The sequence below is a fragment of the Delphinapterus leucas genome, chromosome 7 (genome assembly GCF_059928025.1).
Source record: "Delphinapterus leucas isolate spDelLeu-1000000601 "Yukka" chromosome 7, BTC_Dleu_Yukka2, whole genome shotgun sequence".
NCBI lineage: Eukaryota > Metazoa > Chordata > Mammalia > Artiodactyla > Monodontidae > Delphinapterus > Delphinapterus leucas.
This window is the reverse complement of record NC_143135.1, coordinates 8,736,556-8,752,102: the sequence shown is the minus strand read 5'-3', so window position 1 is coordinate 8,752,102 and position 15,547 is coordinate 8,736,556.

The window sequence follows — 15,547 nt, the reverse complement described above, 5'->3', positions numbered from 1 at the left end:
TTTAACATAAAGGAATAAAATTGAGAGCACAGAAATAAACCCTAAAGTTATAGTCAATTGATTTTTAACAAAGGGGACCAGAAAATTCAGTGGGAGGAAGGAAGTCTTCAAGAAATGATGCTTGGGTAAGACGGGAATAAAGACACAGACCTACTAGAGAATGGACTTGAGGATATGGGGAGGGGAAAAGGTAAGCTGTGACAAAGTGAGAGAGTGGCATGGACATATATACACCACCAAACGTAAAATAGATAGCTAGTGGGAAGCAGCCGCATAGCACAGGGAGATCAGCTCGGTGGTTTGTGACCACCTAGAGGGGTGGGATAGGGAGGGTGGGAGGGAGGGAGACACAAGAGGGAAGAGATATGGGAACATATGTATATGTATAACTGATTCACTTTGTTATAAAGCAGAAACTAACACACCATTGTAAAGCAATTATACTCCAATAAAGATGTAAAAAAAACCACCCCACACAGTTATGGTCAATTAATCTATGACAAAGGAGGTAAAAATACACAATAGTGAAAAGATAGTCTCTTCAATAAGAGGTGCTGAGAAAATTGGACAGCTACATGTAAAAGAATGAAAATAGAACACTCCCTAACACCATATAAAAAATGAACTCAAAATGGGTTAAAGACTTAAATGTAAGACCTGAAACCGTAAAACTCCTAGAAGAAAACATAGGCAGAACATTCTTTGACATATATCATAGCAGTGTTTTCTGAATCTGTCTCCTAAAGCAAAGGAAATAAAAGCAAAAATAAACTAATGGGACCTAATTAAACTTACAAGCTTTTGCACAGCAAAGGAAACCTTCGACTAAATGAAAAGACAGCTTACTGAATGGGAGAAAATACTTGCAAATAATGACCAATAAAGAATTACTATCCAAAATATATAAACAGCCTATACAACTCAACATCAAAAAAGAAAAAAGCCAGATTAAAAAGTTAGCAGAAGGGCTTCCCTGGTGGCGCAGTGGTTGAGAGTCCGCCTGCCGATGCAGGGGACACGGGTTCGTGCCCCGGTCCTGGAGGATCCCGCATGCCGCAGAGCAGCTGGGCCCGTGAGCCATGGCCGCTGAGCCTGCGCGTCCAGAGCCTGTGCTCCGCAACGGGAGAGGCCACAATGGTGAGAGGCCCGCGTACCACAAAAAAAAAAACCCCAAAAAAGTGTTAACAATTACGACCATAAAAGTTTGTTTTATAGTTAACAGCCATAAAAGGGTAAATCAACAGTAACACAATCATAGTAGGGGATTTAACACCCCACTTTCTCCAATGGACAGGTCACCCAAAATGAAAATAAATAAGGAAACACAAGCTTTAAATGATACATTAAACAAGATGCACTTAATAGATATTTATAGGACATTCCATGCAAAAACAACAGAATACACTTTCTTCTCAAGTGCTCATGAAAGATTCTCCAGGATAGATCATATCTTGGGTCACAAATCAACCCTTGGTAAATTTAAGAAAATTGAAATCATATCAAGTATCTTTTCCAACCATAACGCTATGAGACTAGATATCAATTACAGGAAAAAATCTGTAAAAAATACAAACACATGGAGACTAAAGAGTACACTAATAAATAACCAAGAGATCACTGAAGAAATCAAAGAGGAAATCAAAAAATACCTAGAAACAAATGACAATAAACACCACGACCCAAAACCTATGGGATGTAGCAAAAGCAGTTTTAAGAGAGAAGTTTATAGCAACACAATCCTACCTCAAGAAACAAAAAACATCTCAAATAAACAACCTAACCTAACACCATAAGCAATTAGAGAAAGAAGAACAAAAAAACTCCAAAGTTAGCAGAAGGAAAGAAATCATAAAGATCAGATCAGAAATAAATGAAAAAGAAATGAAGGAAACGATAGCAAAGATCAATAAAACTAAAAGCTGGTTCTTTGAGAAGATAAATAAAATTGATAAGCCATTAGCCAGACACATCGAGAAAAAAAGGGAGAAGACTCAAATCAATAGAAATAGAAATGAAAAAGGAGAAGTAACTACTGACACTGCAGAAATACAAAGGATCATGAGAGATTACTACAAGCAAATATATGCCCATAAAGTGGATAACCTAGAAGAAATGGATAAATTCTTAGAAAAGCACTACCTTCTGAGACTGAACCAGGAAGAAATAGAACGTGTAAACAGACCAATCACAAGCACTGAAATTGAGACTGTGATTAAAAATCTTCAAACAAACAAAAGTCCAGGAGCAGATGGCTTCACAGGTGAATTCTATCAAACATTTAGAGAAGAGGTAACACCTATCCTTCTCCAACTCTTCCAAAATATACCAGAAGGAGGAACACTCCCAAACTCATTCTACGAGGCCACCATCACCCTGATACCAAAACCAGAAAAAGATGTCACAAAGAAAGAAAACTACAGGCCTATGTCACTGATGAACGTAGATGCAAAAATCCTCAACAAAATACTAGCAAACAGAATCCAACAGCACATTAAAAGGATCATACACCATGATCAAGTGGGATTTATCCCAGGGATGCAAAGATTCTTCAATATATGCAAAACAATCAATGTGAAAAACCATATTAAAAAATTGAAGGAGAAAAACCATATGATCATCTCAATAGGTGCAGAAAAAGCTTTTGACAAAATTCAACAACGATTTATGATAAAAACCCTCCAGAAAGTAGGCATAGAGGGAACTTACCTCAACATAATAAAGACCATATATGACAAATCCACAGCCAACATCATTCTCAATGGTGAAAAACTGAAACCATTTCCACTAAGATCAGGAACAAGACAAGGTTGTTCACTCTCACCAATATTATTCAACATAGTTTTGGAAGTTTCAGCCACAGCAATCAGAGAAGAAAAAGGAAATAAAAGGAATCCAATTTGGAAAAGAAGAAGAAAAGCTGTCACTGTTTGCAGATGACATGATACTATTCATAGAGAATCCTAAAGATGCTAGCAGAAAACTACTAGAGCTAATCAATGAATTTGGTAAAGTAGCATGATACAAAATGAATGCACAGGAATCTCTGGCATTCCTATACACTAATGATGAAAAATCTGAAAGAGAAATTAAGGAAACACTCCCATTTACCATTGCAACAATAAGAATCAAATACCTAGGAATAAACCTACCTAAGGAGACAAAGACCTGTATGCAGAAAACTATAAGACACTGATGAAAGAAATTAAAGATGATCCAAAGAGATGGAGAGATAGACCATGTTCTTGGATTGGAAGAATCAACATTGTGAAAATGACTCTACTACCCAAAGCAATCTACATATTCAGTGCAAACCTTATCAAACTGCCAATGACATTTTTCATAGAACTAGAATAAAAAATTTCACAATTTGTATGGAAACACAAAAGACCCCGAATAGCTAAAACAATGTTGACAGAGAAAAATGGAGCTGCAGGAATCAGGCTCCCTGTCTTCAGACTGTACTACAAAGCTACAGTAATCAAGACATTATGGTATTGGCACAAAAACAGAAATATAGTTCTTTGGAACAGGGTAGAAAGTCAAGAGATAAACCCATGCACAAATGGTCACCTTATCTTTGATAAAGGAAGGAAGAATATACAATGGAGAAGAGACAACCTCTTCAATAAGTGGTGCTGGGTAAACTGGACAGGTACATGTAAGAGAATGAAATTAGACCACTTCCTAACACCATACACAAAAATAAACTCAAAATGGATTAAAGACCTAAATGTAAGGCCAGACACCATCAAACTCTTGGAGGAAAACATAGGCAGAACACTCTATGACATAAATCACAGCAAGATCCTTTTTGACCCACCTCCTAGAGAAATGGAAATAAATACAAAAATAAACAAATGGGACCTAATGAAACTTAAAAGCTTTTGCACAGCAAAGGAAACCATAAACAAGACCAAAAGACAACCCTCAGAATGGGAGAAAATATTTGCAAATAAAGCAACTGACAAAGGATTAATCTCCAAAATTCACAAGCAGCTCATGCAGCTCAATATCAAAAAAACAAACAAGCCAATCCAAAACTGGGCAGAAGACCTAAACAGACATTTCTCCAAAGAAGATATACAGATTGCCAACAAACAAATGAAAGGACGCTCAACATCACCAATCATTAGAGAAATGCAAATCAAAACTACAATGAGGTATCACCTCACACTAGTGAGAATGGCCGTCATCAAAAATCTACAAACAATAAATGCTGGAGAGGGTGTGGAGAAAAGGGAACCTTCTTGCACTGTTGGTGGGAATGTAAATTGATACCCCCACTATGGAGAACAGTATGGAAGTTCCTTAAAAAACTAAAAATAGAACTACCATATGACCCAGCAATCCCACTACTGGGCATATACCCTGAAAAAACCATAATTCAAAAAGAGTCATGTGGGCTTCCTTGGTGGTGCAGTGGTTGAAAGTCCCCCTGCTGATGCAGGGGACACGGGTTCGTGCCCCGGTCCGGGAAGATTCAACATGCCGCGGAGTGGCTGTGCCTGTGAGCCAAGGCCGCTGAGCCTGCACATCCGGAGCCTGTGCTCCGCAACGGGAGAGGCCACAACAGTGAGAGGCCTGCATACTGCAAAAAAAAAAAAAAAAAAAAAAAAAAAAGGAGTCATGTGTCACAATGTTCATTGCAGGTGTATTTACAGTAGCCAGGACATGGAAGCAACCTAAGTGTCCATCGACAGATGAATGGATAAAGAAGATGTGGCACATATATACAATGGAATAGTGCTCAGCCATAAAAAGAAAGAAAAATTGAGTTATTTGTAGTGAGGCGGATGGACCTAGAGACTGTCATACAGAGTGAAGTAAGTCAGAAATAGAAAAACAAATACCGTATGCAAACAGATATATATGGAATCTAAAAAAAAAAAAAACAAGGTTCTGAAGAACCTATGGGCGGGACAGGAATAAAGACTCAGACATAGAGAATGGACTTGAGGACACGGGAAGAGGGAAGGGTAAGATGGGATGAAGTGAAAGAGTGGCATGGACATATATACACTACCAAATGTAAATTAGATACTAGTTAGGAAGCAGCCGCGTAGCACAGGGAGAACAGCTCAGTGCTTTGTGTCCACCTAGAGGGGTGGGATAGGGAGGGTGGGAGGGAGACGCAAGAGGGAGGAGATATAGGGATGTATGTATACGTATAGCTGATTCATTTTGTTATAGAGCAGAAACTAACACACCATTGTAAAGCAATTATACTCCAATAAAGATGTTAAAAAATAAAATATTTTTTTATAAATACAGGATAAGAAATGAAAATTCTGACACAATTAGCATATACCATGTGTGTTTTGTGGCAAGTAAAATTGTAGAGTTTTTGTATGCAATCGAGGTTAGTTGTTATCAGCTTAAAATAGACTGTCCAAACTGTAAAAAGCTTTATGCAAGAATATGGTAACCAGAAAGGAAAACCTAACAGTAGATACAAAATGATAAAGAGGAAATTATCAAAGTATATTACCACACACACAAAAAGACATTTGCATTGATTTGTTCCAGAATTCAGTTCATTCCTTTGATCTCATTGAAACCCTTCCATATTACAAGGGGGCAAAATTAGGGTTCATATCCATGTTTGCTTAGTGGAGACATACAGTGCCTAGACCACATGAGAAACTTCTGTAAGGCAAGGCTGAGCTGAAAACTGAGGTCTTCTCAAGGGGCCTCCCAAGAAAGATGCCCCTGGAAGATGCTGCCCTCAACCAAAAGACATATTCTTCTATACCAGTGGGACCAGAGCTGTCCCAAATTTGGGGGAGACAAGAAAATAGGACATAGACAGAAGAATTCTGTGGCATGAGATAAGCTTTCTCTAATCACCAGGACCCTGAAGTACAAACAGGGAGTGAAGTATTCCAACTTAAATAGTAAATAAAATAAACTTCTGATGAACCCACTTTCTCCTTCAGCTACTGCCCTATTCTCTGATTTCTTTCTTTCCCATTTATATTTTTACCCATTCCTATAACATATTCAACCCCACCAAATTTCTTAAGATCCTAATGTTTTCCATATTTTCACATCCAAATGGTTATTTGTGGTAGCTGGTAAATTCCTCTTCCTAGAAACTTTTTTTTGGCCACCAAACCCTACTCTGTTCTTGTTTTACAAACTCATCGCAGGCTTCTCTTTCTCATTCTCCTGTGCTGACTCTTCCAACACTGGAGTGCTGAAGGGCTCAGGTCCTGAATATTTTCTCTTCTCTGTGTGTGCTGACTCTCTTCATCTCTTTACTGATGGCTCCTAAATTTACATCTCCAGCATAGCCTCTCCTGTAAACCCTAGGTTTTAAAACTTGCTCCACCTTCAAATGACATTCAGAATCTGGCTGACCCTAACTGCACTATAACTTCCCAAGTCTAAGTCGCTCTCATTTCTCATCTGGACCATCATCCCCTCCCCAATTTCTCCAAATAAATCTTCATGTAAATCTTGTGATGTCAAATCATGTGATGTCAAATCTCTGCTCAAATATCTCTTATGGCTTCCAACTCATCCAGAATGAAAGTCAACACTGTTACACTCAAGTCCATGTTAGATTTAGTTCCCCTCTGTCTCTTTACCTCTCTTATATTATCTAACTTTGTTATAGACACACCAGTTTCCTTTATGTCTCAAAGGATACCGGGCATACTCCCACTGCCTTTCTTTTGCCCACAAAATACTTACTTCAAAAATTTTTTAGTTCTTTCAGTTCTCTAGCCAACTGTTACCACATTTGAGAGAATTTCCCTATGCATTCTCCTTACATGTTAATATTTCCTTGTTCTGCTTCATCTTCTTCATACCACTTAGCACTCCCAGCTATATATTTGAATATTGTCTATTTCCTCATTATTCAAATAGAAGAGGTAAGTTTTGTTCTGTGTTGTATCACATTGAAGAATTCTTGGCACATTAAGAGTTTGGGGAACATATTAAGTGACTGTGGAATATTGAATAAAAGGAACATGAGAAAGCCCGAGGCATTGGGATCCAATCATATAACCCATAAAATATCATTTATTTCAATAAGAAGGATTTAATATGGGGAAATAAGTTGCAAATTTTCCAACAAGGGGTGGCAAGACAATTTAGGTCATCAGTAACAAGAAGCTGCTACCACAAGTCTAGACAACACATAGAGGAGTTGGTGCTACCAGAGGAGGTTCAGGTTCCAGGGTCACCCAGAGGAGCCTGGAAGAAATGTACCAGATGGTGGTTGCTGGAGAAACAGAGGAGATATTGTCACTGGTGAAGTCACTGCTTCTCTTCTCCTCTTGCTCTCCAATCTTTTACCATCACCTCCTACTGCCTGAACCATAGTCCAATTGGCAAGGCCATCTGGAAATGTAGTTTGCAAGGACACCAACCTGGTTATTATCTTAAGTTCTATTGGGGTTCAACTCTAGCAAATGCTGTGATATCCACGTATATTTGTGTTCAGAATGGGATATATTTCCATCACAATCTTTTAAAACAAATCTTCTAGCCTCTCTATATGTTATGCTTTCTGTATCATATAACAGATTCTTTGTTTTCAGAAACACCTATTCTGTTTTATTGGTCAGCTTGTCTCCTCCTGTTCCTATAACTCAGTGTTTCTTTAACTTCAGTAACTCACTTGTTTTATGTATCTTTAAAACCTGGGTGAGAAAGTCACTTACCTTTGTCCTTTTTCAAAATTAGCATAGCTATCAGCAGGACATTTTTATTCCATATACACTTTTAACCTTGTGAGCACTGAAATTTACATACAGAAGGGTATATTAAAATATAAGTAGATTTTAAGAATTATTATAAAGACAACTGTTTAACCACCACCCAAATTAGAAAATATAACATACTAGTAAATAAGATGATACACATATTCTGTACAAAGTAATATTCCTTCTTACCATTTTATTAGTAATCACCCTCTAAATGTTTATAGTAATCATTTCAATTCATATCATTTTGTTGTTGTTTATGGTTCCTTTATTAGATAAAATTTACACATGGTCAAATGTACAAATCCTAAGTTAAAATTCAATGTATTTGCATAAATTCATATACTAGTGTCATCTACAATCCTTTCAAGGGGCAGATTAATTCCATCATCCAGAAAGCTCTTGTGCTCATTCCTCAGTCAGAATTGTCACGTAGCCCTCACTTCTCTTCCAATATATATTTCACTAGGTATTAGGTTTATTATTAACCTATAATTAGAATTACAGGTTAATATTTTTTGTATTTGGCTTTTTCTCAGTATATTGTACATGAAATTAATGTATGTTTTTGTTTGTATCAATATTTTATTCCTTTTTATTGCTGTGTAGTATTACATAGAACGGACTTGGAAATATTCCCAAACCACATTATCTGATAAGAGTTTAATATCCAAAATACTTAAGGAACTCCTACAACTCGACAGCAAAACCCAAAATACTACTTTAAAAATAGGCAAAGAACCTAAATAGACATTTCCCCAAAGAAGACATACAAATTGGCAGCAGGTATATGGAAACTTGTTCAAATTCACTAATCATCATGGAAATGCAAATCAAAAACACAAGGCGGGGGGGGCTTCCCTGGTGGCGTAGTGGTTGAGAGTCCGCCTGCCGATGCAGGGGACACGGGTTCGTGCCCCGGTCCGGGAAGATCCCACATGCTGTGGAGCGGCTGGGCCCGTGAGCCATGGCCGCTGAGCCTGCGCGTCCGGAGCCTGTGCTCCACAATGGGAGAGGTCACAATGGTGAGAGGCCCGTGTACCGCAAAAAAAAAAAAAAAAAAATACAACGGGGAATCATCTCAACCTCTTAGAATGACTATGATGGAAAAAAATTTATGTTTTAAGGCAGGATGAGAAATTTTAAGCATAGCATATTCTCTGCCCATATTGGGCGCTCCTTAGTAGGCAATGTGCTTCTGCATTATACATTAACCAGACCTCCTGAAAGGAGGGAATGCATGCTTGATTTAACAGGTCATGGTGACCTGCTGCTTGCTTGGTATGTGCAGAACTGGACTATGTATCTTTGGTGAACTTGGTGTAAAATGTCAGTGTGTCATTTTGATGCAAAATTCTTTGTCTCAAAAATGTATGTGACTGTGCCTTTGACTTCTAACAAACGGGATAGGCTTCAGAATTTTCTGGAAGGCTTTCTCCTGGGTTATAATGCTCAGCTTGGCTCGAATAAAATTCTTTATTTCTCCCTTTTGATTGAAGATTGATTAATTTTCATCAGCAGCTATCATCCGAAAACGAGAGATAATAAGTTATGCTCAGTAACGGGAATACTTGTACACTGTTGATGCTGATGTAAATCGGTACAGCCACTACAGAAAACAGTATGAAGGATCCACAAATTTTTTTTTTAAAACACCATAAAATCCAGCAATCCTACTTCTTGTCATATATCTAAAGGGAATGAAAGCAAGATAATGAAAAGTTACCTGCACTCTCATGTTTATTGCATCATTATTTACAATAGCCAAGATATGGAAGCGACCTAAGTGTCCATCCACAGATGAATGGACAAAGATATGATATATGTATAAAAAATGGAATATAATTCAGCCATGATAAAAATGGAAGTGCTGCTCTTTGTGACAGCTTGGATGGACCTTGAGGACACTGTGATCAGTGAGATTAAGTTAGACAGAGATTGACAGATTCTGTAGGTAACTTAGATGTCAGATCTAAAAAAGAAAAAAAAATTCATGTAACAGAGACTAGGATAGTGGTTATCAGGGGACGGGGGAAGTGGGGAAACGTTCAGTGTTACAAACTTGCAGCTAGTAGATAAATAAAGTCTGGAGATGTAATGCACAGCTAGCGATTATAGTCGAAAATACTATTTTATAAATGTCAAACTTGATAAGTTAGATCTTAATTGTTTTCAACACAAAAAATAAATAATAATTTTGTGACATGAATAAAGTGTTAGCTAACACTATGCTGGTAATCATATTGCAATATACAAATGTATCAAATCAACATGTTGTGTACATTAACCTTATACAGCTTATATGTCAATTATATTACAATAAAGAACAAGCAAACAAAAACTTGAAACAATCCAGATGGCCTTCCCCAGAAGATTGGTTAAACTAACTTCTGCATATACATTTTGTGTACTCACCAATAAAAAGAAAACAAACTATAGATAAACATAGCAACTTGGATGGATATCTGTATAATTTTGCTTAGTGAAAAAAGCAAATTCCAAAAGATTACAAATCAAATTATTTCTTTTTTAAAATTAAAAAATTCTGCTTATTGAGATAAGATTTATATAAAATTGTGTACATTTAAAATGTACAACATAATGATTAGATATAGGTACATGTTGTGAAATCATTACCACAATAAGGTATGTTAACACATCCATCACCTCACATAGTTATATTTTTTTGTTGAGCACTTTAAAAATCTAATATTTTAGGAACTTTCAAATTTACAGTAAAATATTGCTGACTCTAGTCACCATGCTGTACATAACATTCCCAGAACTTATTAAGTGTAAACTGGAAGTCTGTGCCCTTTGAACACATCACTCAATTCTGCTACCCCTGGCAACCAAGCTGGTAATCACTTCCCTGTTTCTATGAGTTCAGGCTTTTTAGATTCCACATATATGGAAGGTTATACAGTGTTTGTTTTTCTCTTTACTTTTTTTTTTTTTTTTTTTTTTTTGGCGGTACGCGGGCCTCTCACTGTTGTGGCCTCTCCCGTTGCGGAGCACAGGCTCTGGACGCGCAGGCTCAGCGGCCACGGCTCACGGTATGTGGGATCTCCCCGGACCGGGGCACGAACCCGTGTCCCCTGCATCGGCAGGCAGACTCTCAACCACTGCACCACCAGGGAAGCCCTGTCTTTCTCTTTATGACTTATTTCATTTAGCATAATGCCCTCAAGGAGTCATCCGTGTTGTAAATGGCAGGACTTCTTGATTTTTCACATGGCTGAATAATATTCTCCATACTATTTATCTATTATATCTCTATCTGTTACATTTCATCTATCTATATCTCATAGGTGGTACATACCTATATTTTTCTAATTCACTTATTGGTGGATACTTAGGTTGTTTCCATGTCTTGGGTATTATAAATAATGCTGCAATGAACGTGGTAGTGCAGATATCTCTTTAAGATAGAGATTTCATTCTTTTGGTTAGGTACCCAGAAGTAGGATTGTTGGATCATATTGTGTTTATATTTTTAATATTTGGAGGACCCTCCATACTGTTTTCTCTAGTTGCTGTTCCAATTCACATTGCCATCAGTTGTCTACATGTGTTCTTTTCCTCCACATCTTCACCAGCACTTAACATCTCCCCTCTTTTATACAATAATTGTTCTAACAGGTGTGAGGTAGTATCTCATTGCAGATTTGATTTACATTTCCCTGATGACCAGTGATGTTGAAATCCTTGTCATGCGTCTGTTGGCCTTTTGAATATCTTCTTTGAAGAAATGTCTCTTCAGTTCCTCGGACCATTTTTAAATCAGATTGTTAGGGGTTTTTTTTGTAATTTGATATATAGTTTATGTGCAATATTGTGTCATTTTCAGGTGTATAGCATAGTGTTTCAGGGATTTTAAAGATTTTTTCCATTATAGGTTATTACAAGATATTAGGTATAATTCCCTGTACACAGTAAATCCTTGTTGCTTATCTATTTTATGTATAGTAGTTTGTTTCTGTTAAACCCATACCCCTAATTTGTCCCTTCCCACTCCCTCTCCCTTTTGGTAACCATAAATTTGTTTTCTATGTCTGTCAGTCTGTTTCTGTTTTGTATATATATTCGTTTGTATTATTTTTTAGATTCTACATGTGACTGATATCATATAGTATTTGTCTTTCTCTATCTAAGTTACTTCACTAAGCATGATATTCTCTAGATCCATCCATGTTGCTACAAATGGCAATATTTCATTCTTTTTCTTGGCTGAGTAATGTTCCATATATACATATGGAATATATCTTCTTAATCCAGTCATCTGCTCATGGGCATTTGAGTTGCTTCCATGTTTTGGCTATTGTAAATAATGCTGCTACAAACATTAGTGTGCCTGTATCTTTTCTAATTAGTGTTTTGGTTTTGGGGGGATGTATACCCAGGAGTGGAATTGCTGGATCATATAGTAGTTTCTTTTCTAGTTTTTTTTGAGGAATCTCCACACTGTTTTCCATAGTGGATACACCAATTTACATTCCCATCAGCAGTGTACAAGGGCTCCCTTTTCACCATATCTTCACCAACATTTGTTATTTGTGGTCTTTTTGATGATAGCCATTCTGACAGCTGTGAGCTAATACCCCACTGTGGTTTTGATTTTCATTTCTCTAGTCATTAGCGATGTTGAGCATCATTTCATTAGCCTGTTAGTCATCCATTTGTCTCCTTTGGAAAAATGTATGTACAGGTCTTCTGCCCATTTTTGTTTAGATTATTTGTTTCTTCAGTGTTACAAGCTGTCTATATATTTTGGATATTAACCCTGAGTCAGCTGCATCAATTGCAAATATTTTCTCCCATTTTATAGGTTGTCTTTTTGATTTTTGATTGTTTCATTTGCTGTGAAAAAAGATTTTAGTTTCATTAGGTCCCATTTGTTTATTTTTTATTTTATTTCCATTACTCGAGAAGGTAGGCCAAAAAAATCTTGCTGTGATATATGTCATAGAGTGTTCTGCCTATGTTTTCCTCTAAGACTTTTATAGTATCTGGCCTTACATTTAGGTCTTTAGTCCATTTTGAGTTTAGTTTTGTGAATGGTGTTAGGAAGTGTCCTGATTTCCTTCTTTTACATGAAGCTGTCCAGTTTTCCCAGCACCACTTATTGAACAGGATGTCTTTTCTCCATTGTATATTCTTGCCACCACTGTCAAAGATAAGGTGACTATATATATATATATATATAATATATTTATATATAAGAATATATATATAATATATTATTATATATTATATATATAATATATATTATTATATATTATATATATTATATATTATTATATATTATATATAAGAATATATATATATATTCTTTTGCAGTCCGCGGGCCTCTCACTGCTGTGGCCTCTCCCGTTGCGGAGCACAGGCTCTGGACGTGCAGGCTCAAAGGCCATGGCTCACAGGCCCAGGCACTCCACAGCATGTGGGATCTTCCCAGACCGGGGCACGAGCCCGTGTCCCCTGCATCGGCAGGCGGACTCTCAACCACTGCACCACCAGGGAAGCCCCAACATCATTCCTGATGGTGAAAAACTGAAACCATTTCCACTAAGATCAGGAACAAGACAAGGGTGCACACTCTCACCACTATTATTCAACATAGTTTTGAAAGTTTTAGCCACAGAAACCCGAGAAGAAAAAGAAATAAAAGGAATCCTACTAGGGAATGAAGATGTAAAACTCTCACTGTTTGCAGATGACATGAAACTATAGAGTTTCCTAAAGATGCTACCAGAGAATCCTAAAGGTGCTACTAGAAATCTACTAGAGCTAATCAATGAGTTTGGTAAAGTAGCAGGATACAAAATTAATGCACAGAAATCTCTTGCATTCATATACGCTAATGGTGAAAAATCTGAAAGAGAAATTAAGGAAACACTTGCATTTACCATTGCAACAAAAAGAATAAAATACCTAGGAATAAACCAACTAAAAGAGACAAAAGACCTGAATGCAGAAAACTACAAGATGCTGATGAAATAAATTAAAGATGATACAAAGAGATGGAGAGATATACAATGTTCTTGGATTGGAAGATTCAGCATTGTAAAAATGACTATACTACCCAAAGCAATCTACAGATTCAGTGCAATCCCTATCAAACTACCAATGACATTCTTCACAGTACTAGAACAAAACATTTCTCAATTAGTATGGAAACACAAAAGACCCTGAATAGCCAAAGCGATGTTGAGAAAGAAAAATGGAGATGGAGGAATCAGGCTCCCTGACTTCAGACTATGCTACAAAGCTACAGTAATCAAGACAATATGGTACTGTCTAGAAATATAGATCAATGAAACAGCATAGAAATCCCCAAGATAAACTCAAGCATATATGGCCACCTTATCTTTGATAAAGGATGCAAGAATATACAATGGAGAAAAGACAGCCTCTTCAATAAGTGGTGCTGGGAAAACTGGACAGCTACATGTAAAAGAGTGAAATTAGAATACTCCCTAACACCATACACAAAAATAAACTCAAAATGGTTTAAAGACCTAAATATAAGGCCAGACACTATAAAACTCTTAGAGGAAAACAGAGGCAGAACACTCTATGGTGTAAATCACAGCATGATCCTCTTTGGCCCACCTCCTAGAGAAATGGAAATAACAACATAAATTAACAAATGGGCCCAAAGAAACTTAAAAGCTTTTGCATAGCAAAGGAAAACATAAACAACATGAAAAAGCAACCCTCAGAATGGGAGAAAATATTTGTAAATGAAGCAAGTGACAAAGGATTAATCTCCAAAATTCACAAGCAGCTCATGCAGCTCAATATCAAAAAAACAAACAACCCAATCCAAACATGGGCAGAAGACTTAAACAGACATTTCTCCAAAGAAGATATACAGATTGCCTACAAACACATGAAAGCATGCTCAAAATCACTAATCATTAGAGAAATGGAAATCAGAACTACAATGAGGTATCACATCACTCTGGTCAGAATGGCCATCATTAAAAAATCTACAAACAGGGGCTTCCCTGGTGGCACAGTGGTTGGGAGTCCACCTGCCGATGCAGGGGACACGGGTTCGTGCCCCGGTCCGGGAAGATCCCACATACCGTGGAGCAGCTGGGCCCGTGGGCCATGGCCGCTGAGCCTGCACGTCCGGAGCCTGTGCTCCGCAACGGGAGAGGCCACAACAGTGAGAGGCCTGCGTACCGCAAAAAAATAAAAAATAAAAAAATCTACAAACAATAAATGCTGGAGAGGGTGTTGAGAAAAGGGAACCCTCTTGCACTCTTTGTGGGAATGTAAATTGATACAGCCACTATGGAGAACATTATGGAGGTTCCTTAAAAAACTAAAAATAGAACTACCATATCACCCAGCAATCCCACTACTGGGCATATATCCTGAGAAAACCATAATTCAAAAAGAATCATATAGGGCTTCCCTGGTGGTGCAGTGGTTGAGAGTCTGCCTGCTGATGCAGGGGACATGGGCTCGTGCCCCGGTCCAGGAAGATCCCACGTGCCGCAGAGCAGCTGGGCCCGTGAGCCATGGCCGCTGAGCCTGCGCGTCCGGAGCCTGTGCTCCACAACGGGAGAGGCCACAACAGTGAGAGGCCCGCATACCATAAAAAAAAAAAAAAAAAAAAAAGAATTATATAGCTCACTGTTCATTGCAGCACTATTTACAATTCCCAGGACATGGAAGCAACCTAAGTGTCCATCAACAGATGATAAAGAAGATGTGGCACATATATACAATGGAATATTACTCAGCCATAAAAAGTAATGACATTCAGTTATTTGTAGTGAGGTGGGTGGGCCTAGAGACTGTCATACAGAGTGAAG